Genomic DNA, 10,598 nt, shown 5'->3' with positions numbered 1-10,598 from the left:
TCCCCACCAGCCACCAGCCTTGACCCTCACTTCAGACAAGCAGGGTTCAGCTGAGATGACAATCACACTTGATCCAGATTTTCCTAAGGAGGTGGCCTGGTCTCATGATAAAGATTTGAGGGACACCCAAAGAGAATGCATCAAATTCTATTCTCCACCAATTGAGTCCAATGTTTTAAACCAAGTTATTCTGAAGACATTTTGTTTTAATTCATTGTTCTCCAGAATACCTCTGTTAAAATGAATGATCCTTTCCAAAGGCTGTGCATGGTGAGTTTGTAACTTCATCACAGAGGTTAGAGGTCATAGATCATCTTGGACAGAAGAAATATTGACCTTTCGGGGAGTAGGAAGCAGTGTTATAATGCAAAGAGCACAGGCCCGTGAGCCAGGATATTTGGATTCTAGTTTTCCTTTGTCTATTAATTTTCTATGCACCTAGGAAAATTCACTGTCTTTCTCTGGACCTCACCTCCCTCATCTGTCTCAGCTGGTGAAAAGGAGCTGGCCAGACACTCTATACAGTTTCATGTCCGTATCACTGCAGTCACTCACTCATCGTTCCTTTGGCCACCCTTTCAATCCATGCTGTTCACTGAGTACCTCCGTGGCCCAGGAATTTTGCTACATGTTAGGAGGGCAGCAGTCTCTGCCCTCACAGAGTTCACTGTCCAGTGGGGAAGACAGAAAAAGTATGCAAGTATATATGACATGGCATGACAAGTGTGATGATAGGAGAGGTGACAGGGCATTGCAAGCTGATGGCAGTTCAGGACAGGGAGGCAGATGCTACCTGGTAACAGAGGCTTCTCAGAGATGATGTATCTACAGTAAGACCTAGAAGAGTCCAAGTGAAGGTACCAAAAAGGAGAGGGAGAGGGAGAAAAACTTCCTTGGTAAGGGTATCAGTGCATGTTAAATACTATTAATAAACTGTCTACCATTTATTTTGTATCTGAAGTTTAGGGTTTTTTTTTCAATCAATCTACTTGCTACATTGATTATTAAAATTATGATGGAAAGGACAATCAGATGCAGTTAAAAGAACCTCAGCCAAGTTTAACCAACCCCTGTTGTGATAGTAGTTGATATCTCTTTCATTTACCTAAAAGCTATGATGTGCATTTTAAACATAACCTAAATATCAGATCCATTAATTTAACACAGAATTATCAAAATTTTCATAGTATGCTAGGCATTTGGTTAGAGCCAGAAATATAAAGTGGAAAGGGACGTGGTCCATGGGAGCTCACAGATCAGTGTGGAGACAGTCAAGTGCATTAATAATCAGAGAAGAGCATGTTGCAGGTGTAGAAAAAAGTGTGCTAATCAGGCTGAATGCAGGAAAGCTTTTGGAAGGCCATGAACCCTGAACTCAATTTGTTTTCTTATTTATTTACCCATCCATCCATCTATCCATCCGTCCACCCATCCATCCATTTATTCTAATTGCAGTGAAGTGCACACATAAGTTTACCATTTTAACCCTGTTAAGTGCACCAGTCAGAGTTATTACATTCATTTATGATGCTATGCAAAGATCGCCACTATCCATCTCCAGAAACCTTTGTAATTCCAAACAGAAACCCCATACCTGCTAAACAATATGCCCCCCTCTCCCTTCCGCCTCTGGTAACCTCTATTCTACCTCCTGTCTATACCTCCAATAAGTGGAATCATACATTTGTCCTTTATTTCATCCAGCACAATGTCTTTAAGACTTACCCGTGTTGTATCATGGACCACCATTTCATTCCTTGATAAGGCCGGATAATATTCTGTTGTATGTATACACCCCATTTTTTTGTCCATGCCTCTGTTGGTGGACATTTGGGTTGTTTTCACCCTTTGTTGAATAATGCCACTACATACAATGTTTGAATCCCTGCTTTCAGTCCTTCTGGGTGTATACACAGGAGTGGAATTGTTGGATCGTATGGTAATTCTACTTGAACTGAATTTTGAAGGCTGAGAATGACTGAGCAGGAGGAAGCAGAAAATTCTCTGGATTAATGCCAACGGAGGGCACACCTCTGTGGGGTGACCCACCCATTACATAATCTCTTATTCATCCTCCTTTCAGGAGCCATACTGCATGTCCCACCATGATGACAACTGCCAACTGCCTAGGTCAATCCTGGTTTCCCAAGAAGTGCAGGCCCTGTAGGCTACATGCCCCTTTCCTATTTGCCCTGTTGCATCCTTCCCAGAACAGCCATGGGTCGGTAACTACTCCCCTGCCTACCTCATTGAGTTGTTTTGAAGCTCAGGGAATAAAACCTGCGAAGTGGTGGTCCAGACGTTTGTGGTCGTGGCTGTTGCCACTGTCCTCATTGTGGCCTTTGTAAGAGCACATGTGGGCTTCCCAGTGGCCACCCCTGGCCTGAGGGAACTGAAGGGTCAATCCCCGCTCAGGTGCCCCACTAGGGTGAGGAACAGACCCCTTCCATCACAACCAGGCCAGCCAAGCCCGAGGAAATAAACCCCAAGTATGCCATCTTCCGTTGCAGTATCACTACACTACACCCCGATTCCTCCTGACACCAGAATCTGTGATACTAACGAGGAGTGGAAGCTCACCCGCCACATCCTGAGAGACACGACAGAAGCCAGGATGCTTTTCTCACTTAGAGGGCTGACAGATCTGTCTGCGGGGCGATGTCTACAAGCTCTGGAGCGATCACCTCCTACCTCAAAGAGTTAACTTCCCAAGGCTTGTGTATTTGGTTTCCAACATCCAAAACATATTTATTGGGAAACAATTGTGTGGTTGGCATATTGCTATGCCCTGTGTGGGTACAGAAACCTAAGACACAGGGTCTTAGCCATCAGTCTGCCGTTGCCTTTATTCCGAGGTCCTCAAATAGACAAGGCACCATGTCTATTTTCTGACACCTCCGTTCCAGGTATATACACTGCTGGTCTGGGTGCCAAGTGTGACTGCCTTCCCTGCTAAAAGGCTGTCCATTTAGGTAATTCCTTTGCTTTAGTCAAGGGAAGCTGTCTTGTAGTTACTAGCTGCCTGTCTGGCTTCTACCTATATCAGTGAAAACCCAGACCCCTGCCTGACACTGTAGATTCTGAATTGTGTGAACTGTAAAATTGCCCCAGAGTCCCTGAGCTGCTGTAGGCCTCTGATAATGAACATGGCTCCAGTTTTCCCGCTGCCACTCCTTGGCCCCCAGCAGGTGTGGCTAATCCATCATGGTGCTTTCCTGCTGTGCCAGGGCATGGCTTCTCCCCCTTCCCCAAGGAGTGCTCTCGGCAGACACCTCCCACGGACCTAAGCTGGTGCTTGCAGCAGGTAATAGGCACTGTCGCTGTCTCAGCCCAATCTTTCTGGGCTGTGCACTGAGCCCCCAGCTGCTGGGAGTACCTATGGGCTATACCAGCCCACAATTGTACCTTTCTCCTGCATGTTGCCCTCTGCTGCCCCCGACAGGCACCGTCTCACCTGGAAATGTCTTTGATGTCATGCCTTGACTGACACAGGGGTACAAAAGCCTGGTCCCCTTGCCAGTCACACATACTCATACCCCTGGGGTTGGGCTTGGCCTGGTTTCTCCCTTTGCTCTATCCCGCCTCCTGTGCCCCCTTACAGTTGTGTGTGAGAACACACCTTCACAAAACCCTCACACAAAATTTCTGTTTCAGGTTCTGTTCCTAGGGTAACTGACCTAAGCCAAGTCATTTGTAACACCTGCCTCTGACCCTACACCCAGGAAGGAGAAACCAAGGACTGGATACCTTGAGCAAACGTGCAAGATCCTCCTATGTGCTCTCTCTTCAGTGCAGTAAATCAATGATCAACCCACAAATGCATACTGAGCCTTTGACATGTGTTGGGCAGTGTGCTGGGCATGGTGAGCATACTAGCACAACGTGGTCCCTTCCATTCCAGTGGGACAGATGTAGAAATGATGGCAGTGGGAGTGGGGATTCTCTACCATGGACCAAAGGGAAGGAGGAGGGTAGAATGGAAAGAATAGAAAAGAGTCTGAAGACTCTCCCAGGTGACAGACTTGGAAGCACATATTTCCCTCTGGTTTTCTCATTACCTAGAACAGGAGTTTTATAATTTGTGGTTCATAGACCTCAAAAGAGATTCACAGAAGAGCTTCAAAGGGTTCATAACCTCCCTCCCCCAAATTGAAATGCATGTCTATTTTTTCTTGCCAAATGATCCATACCTTCCACCAGATTCCTGAAGGCACTGTGAACCACAAAGGTCAGGAATCACTACTTAGAATTTTGGGCCAGTATATCCAAAGGTCTTGAGACAAAGAAGGAGAGATGTTTTGCTAATATAAAAATATCCACTGTTGCCCTGGCCAGGTAGTTCAGTTGGCTAGAGCATTGTCCCAATATGCCAAGGTTGCTGGTTCAATTCCTAGTCAGGGCACATACAAAAAATCAACTAATGAATGCATAAATAAGTGGAACAACAAATTGATGTTTCTGTCTGTCTGTCTGTCTCTCTCTCTCTCTCTCTCTGCCTCTCTCTCCCTCTCCTTCCTTTCCTCTCTCTCTTAAATAAATAAAAATAAGAAAAAATGCACCATCAATGCAGCAATTGTGTGTACAGACCCAACTGTGATGTCAGCGGAACACCTGTCTAATAGATAAATTTTCCTCTTTCCAATGCCTTTGAATCATGCAGTGACTGAATTTCAGAACTGGAAGTCTGCTCAGTGCTAGGCACTTGATTGTCTCTCTGGGTCTCCTTATTGGTAAAATGAACAGATCACGCCATTATTATCTTCAAGGTCTGGCCCATCACTGATTTTCTGTGATTCTATGAAGAACCTCAGAAACTATTTCTTCTTTCAGGATCTATTTAAAAGGCTACAGAATGTAGTGGCTAAGAGTAGGAGGCCCCAGGGCTAGAAAATCTATGTCTGAATCTCAGCTTTGCCATTTGGGCAGGTTTCCTCTTGGAGGCTCTGAGAAATGATGATAAAAATGGACAATAATGACATCTCCACATAGGAGCCAAAGAGTCAATCACGTGAAGGGCTTACACCACAGCCAGGCGCACTGTAGGCACTCACTAAGTGTTGGCTCGCCTATCATTCGTGTATAGCAGATATAACTGAAGGCCAGGTCAAGACAGTGAGACCAGACTCTCCCAGGATTCTTGAGTCCAACCTGGACTCCCTCACTGAGCCTCCCTGTCTGCCACATCTCCTACTCGTCTTCACAGCATCTGTACAAAGGCGACAACCATGACCACAGAAAAGCCCATCTCCCGGGTCTGCTGATGCCCCAACAACCAGGAAGGTTTGAATATGCCTCTCAGTTCCAGGAAGTGCCTGGAGCGATTATTTTCAACTCACACCCCCATCCCTGCCTCTGCCAAATCCCAATGCCCCATTTCTGGGCTCTGTCCCATCAGGAAGATCGTGCGCTGCCTCAGATGCAAGACATCTTGCTGGATCTGAGATCGCTTTTCCTACCGGGTTTACACTATCTGTTTCATGTATCTCTGATTCCAGGCTTCCACTGGCCATCTGTTGAGTATTTGCAGTGCTGGCATTTGGTCACATCCTGATGTAGGTCATCTCTGTGTGCCCAGTCAGAGGGCTGACTCAGTCTTAACCTTGGTGTTCACCAGCTGCCTGCTTCCAGAGCCATCTCAGGGTCAGCTCTAATTTCAGACCAGCCCCACCTTTCCCCAGGGCACAAGTGGATTTGGGAATGGGTGTGTCAGGTGGAAGCCAGAAGTAAGGGAAACCCAGAGATGATCAGCATTTTCTACAGTGAGTTAGATAGAATACAGTTTACATTACTCTTGCTAATAGCATCCTCTTACATTTATCACTTTGCAACTGACAAGTACATGTACACTCACAGTCTCACCTGCTCCTACAACAACCTCGTAAGGTAGACTTGATGATCTCTGTTTAAGCAGTGAGTAAGCTTAGGGCGGAGAAGTTAAGTAACTTGCCTAAGGCCAGACTATTGAAAACCAGATGTCCAGTACTCTTCCTGCTATACCCCAGCAGGGGCTTCAGAGGGTGAAGAAATCCAGAGCACGTGGACAGATGTCAGCAGGACAGGAAAAGGGAGCTGAGTCCTTAGGAGGAGGGGCTAGAGGACAGGACGCCAGCTGTTCTACACAGAGCCCACCTTGGTGAGTCTGTCACCTTCTGGCTTCCCACCTGGGTAGCCTTCAGCTGGATAAGGAGCCTCGGCTGCAGGGGGCCCTATCCCTGTCTCCTCCCTTCCTGTCACAGCTCCCAGTGGGTGATGTGTCATAGAAATGAGCCTGCGCTGAAAAACCAAACAGATCTGAGCTTCAATCTTTAGTTTCCCACCGAGAGATCTTGGGCAAGTTACGTAACATCCCTGAGCTTCTGTTTCTTCATCGGCAAAAATGGAATAAATGCATCTGCCTTGCAGGGTGGCCACAAAGATGACATTAAATAATGAAGGCACTGTTGTCAGTAATACTTGGGCGGTAATGGCCCTGTGATGAGGATTAGTCACATGGCCAGAGAAACCCAGGAGGTCCTTCTGTGAAGTGCCAGGCCTGGCTAAGCTGCGCCCAGTCTTCTCTGGGCCCCACTTCTTTCCTGGATGCCCTGCTGTTTGAGAACGAAACAATCCCTCCTCCTCGCTGGTGCTGATGCTGTTTCCTCTGGCTACAGACTCTAATGCTCCCTGCTTAGCAGTTGCTTAGCCAAGCTAGGCCAATTAAGCTGCATCCCTCTAATTGTTTTTGGTGGCTTTTCTCTGAACTCCCTCCAATGTGTCTACAAATCGGTTCTAAATTTAGACTCAAGCTCAAATCTGGGAGCTCTGAGCTTCTCTCTCCTCTAGCCAACCGGGAGGTTTGTGAGCCTTCAGTGGTAGGGTTTGAGGTGTGTCTCCCCCCATCTCTGCTCCCCTTCTTCCCCTAATCAACACGGAGGTAAGAAATGACTCTGTGACATGACTTATTTCATTCGCAGAGCTTTTCTTATTTAAACTTCTAAGAAAGTGATGGCAGAGAATTAAAGGGGGAAGGAAACTGCCCAGAGAAAACAAAACAACTCTGAAACAGTAGGGGAGGGACAGTCAGGGGGTGGGAGCAGGCATATAGTGATTTCTTGTCTGCTCCTTTATGCTCTCCCCTCCCTGCATACACTTTCCTGGTTTGCATTACTTAAAGCATCAGCCTCAAGCAGAATTGCTGTGTCTAACAGAAAGACCCAGCAGCGTCTTCATCAGGCAATTAGGACTCTGACCTGCAGGAGGCAGATTTAGAAGTGCCCTACCCTCCCTTCTCCTCTCCTCTCCTTCCTTCCCCGCTCCCTTTCCTCTCCTCCTTAACGTCTTCTCTTTTTTCCTCCTCCTCCTCCTTCTCTCTCCTCCCTCCTCTTTGCACCTTTCTCTCTCCTCTCTGTCTGCTTTCTCCTTCCTTCTCTCCTCTTGTGCTCCTCCCTATTAATATAATTCAGTTGTCAGGCGTCTTCCGTACCAATAGAGTGACTTCACACTCTTGAAAGCTCTCTCACAGCCCTAGTCTCCCTGGGGTTATACAACAGCCTTGCACGCGGCCAGGGCAAGTGACCATGGCTTCACTGGGCAGACCAGGAAACGAAGCCCAGAGAGGTTCAGCAACTTACCCAAGATCATGCAGATCATGCAGGAGCTCTCAAAAAAGACCCAGGACTTTTGAGCTCATTCTTGGCCACAGTTGGTGCTCTACAGCATTTGTCAAATGAAAGAAGGATCTCGCTGCTGGTTCAAGGATCAGATCGACACAACCAAAGGCTCACAGGGAAACACCTAGAGAAGCCAGGCTTTTCCTTTGTCTCAGAGCCTTATTTCCATCAACCCAGAGGATACCTGTTGACTGTCCCCAGCCTACCAGGTAACATGCCTCTTTGTGGTCACCAGATTTTCCAAGAACACCTCCCAAATTGTAGGGGATGCCCAGCGGGCAACAAAATGCAAAGGAAGGCTGGAGAAAATGCCTCCCCAGGCAGCCAGAGGGTTTTTTTCACTCACTGCCAACCCCAAGTCTCTTGTGTAAGCAGAGATGACAGTCCTGGCCCCCGGTATGAGTGACATGTCCCTGCTGTGTAAGATGGGCTCATCGTTCCTACATACATAAGTTCTGTTTCTGTAAGATGCAGGTGGGATAATGAGTATGAACAAGGTTCACAAACTAGGAAGTTCTACACAAAGGCAAAGAACTCCTTTGCTGCTGCGATGACAATAGTCATAGTGGTCAAACTGGTCCTAACGCTAGACAGAATCAGGGTAGGAAGTCCTTTCTGAGGTCATGTTGCCCAACCCCTTGTTTTGTGGGTGAGAGCACTGAGACCCAGAGAGAAGTAACGCTCCAACACGTCACCCTGCAGGTGATGTGAAAGGGTGGCTTTAGGGTCTGGTGTCCGGGCTCACCTGTCTTTCTGATGCTGCTTGTAATCTCTTCTACTTTCCTTGATTTTTCCTTCTTTTCTTTTCTTCCTCCAAATTCAATACATGCAAAATGCTTGAAAATACTCTTTACCCATGGCTTTTCCTCCATCCAAATATATTTAGCCTATGTCCCATTACTCAAGGTCCTGTGATGTGGTTTTAAAAAACTGATGAACGAATCCATGCTGAAGCGTTATAAAGAAGAATCCAAGGTGTCTAACCGTGTCACCCCACCTGGGGGCCATTTTCATTTTACGAGAGGCCTTCACAGACCTCAAAGAAAGAGAGATGACCATCAATGGAATTTCAAGCTCTTGGTAGGTCCTTGGAGATTTTATCCAGATGGCCTGTCAACCTGCTTGTTTTTCTGGTGATGGGGGCACATCTCATCGAGTCGTCCCCACACTGTGACCTCATGCTTGGACCTCTGGCTTCTTTCCCCTGGTTAGATCACTGCTCTGTCCTCTCAGCTCCATGACCCTGACCTTCATCACTGACCACAGGGCCTTCTCCATCTGGAGGCTGGTTCTGACATGGAGTGTTTACAGGCTACTCCCTGTTCTCTGAGTCTAGGATGTAGCTTCAACCATCTACTGTATCTTCAGAGTTAGACCCAGAAGGTTCCCAATGAGTGTGGTTGCGGGGAGGCGGGGGGGAGGGCGGAGATTCTGCAGGCCCTGCTTCAGGGCAAAACCAGTGTGTGAGGATGTGAGGCTGGCATCCAAAGGGGACTTAAGAGAACCGCCCGGGGAGAAGAAACAGACAAGTTCCCACGCAGAATCAGCTGTCTGTTTCCTTTCTGCCTTCCTGGCTGGCTCACGGACTTGGCGTTTCTTGCTGCTTCTTGCATGCTTAGAGCCTCTTGCAGAGGCTGAAGTTGCGGCATGTGAAGAGCAGCAGCGCGAGACGATGAGAGGCCTCAGGGCCTCCAGGACACGGAAGGACGATGTGCCGGAATTCAGAGAACCGAACGTCAGCACTTCTGGAAATTATCTGATTCAACCCCTCCTTGAGTGCTCTGTCAGGAAGGCTAAGACTATCCTCTAAAGATGCACTTCGCTGGGAAGAAACAGCACCATTTGGACAGTGTGAGTGTGTGCGCACATCACACAACTAAGGAGCCATGCCTGCGTGCACATGTGTACCCACCTGTGCCAGCGTGTGTGTGTGTGTGTGTGTGTGTGTAGGGGGGTCCCTCCAGCACGTGTGTGCATATCAGAGTCATAGGAAGTCAGAGCTGAAGGGACAACAGAGACCATCTAGGTGAACCCTCTTGTGTCACAGAGGAAGAAATGAAGACTGGGACCGCACCCTTACCTGGAAAATGCGAACCTTAACAGTGGCCCTGTTTGCCTCACACAGGCATGGAACGGGGCAATAAGATCATGCCTATAAACTTGCTTTGGGAAAAACGTTTTTCGATGATGTGAGTGAAACCCTAGTGTGCGAGGGATGAGGTCCCAAACTGGAGGGTGCTGTGGTCTCCAACGGCACAGGCTGCTTTGGGGTACAGGGAACAAATGTCAACGAGTGGTGAAGGGGGGGGCCATGCTCCCCAGGAGACCCACTGCAGGGCACACACAGCTTAGGTTGTGTTGTCCCCCACCAGCCCAGGAGGAAATAAAGGGGCACAGTGAGGTGCACTGGCCAGGAGGCTGGCCCTGTTTCAGGGTTCCTAACTTTGGAGATTCGCATGGGGATGCCAGAGCACACATAGCCAGGGCACCGTGGAGGCCCCTGTTGGAATGCCACCTGCACGTGGGCACGGTGGGAACCCAGCTGTAGCACCAGACCAGGGTTCAGAAAACGCCTGTTGGATGATGATTACGCCCTCCCCTTACTGTTCTCCCTGGCACTCTTCTCCTCACAGCTTTTTCCTCTAGAGCACACCCTAGAATACTCCCCAGGGCTGTGGGGGGAAGGCCTGCCCCTTTCCCAGCCCCTCCCAGTGTTGCAGAGAGGGAGCCTAAAGGCGAGCGTGAACTCTGTTTTCAAAGCCCCCACACTCCGCATTTCTCCATCCCCTGCAGGAGCCCTGTGGCCCTCCAGGGGCCATGCTTTTCCTTGCCCTCCTAGCAGAATAAAGTCACTCTTGTCATCATTCCCTGTGACTGGTTGCCATGGCAACAGGGAGACCCGACATCCACGGAGCCCTAGGTCAGTGTGCACCTGGAGTTTAGCGCTAG

The sequence above is a fragment of the Furipterus horrens genome, unplaced genomic scaffold (genome assembly GCF_987537825.1).
Source record: "Furipterus horrens unplaced genomic scaffold, mFurHor1.1.pri manual_scaffold_11, whole genome shotgun sequence".
NCBI classification, from domain to species: Eukaryota; Metazoa; Chordata; class Mammalia; order Chiroptera; family Furipteridae; genus Furipterus; species Furipterus horrens.
This window is presented reverse-complemented; position numbering follows the sequence as displayed.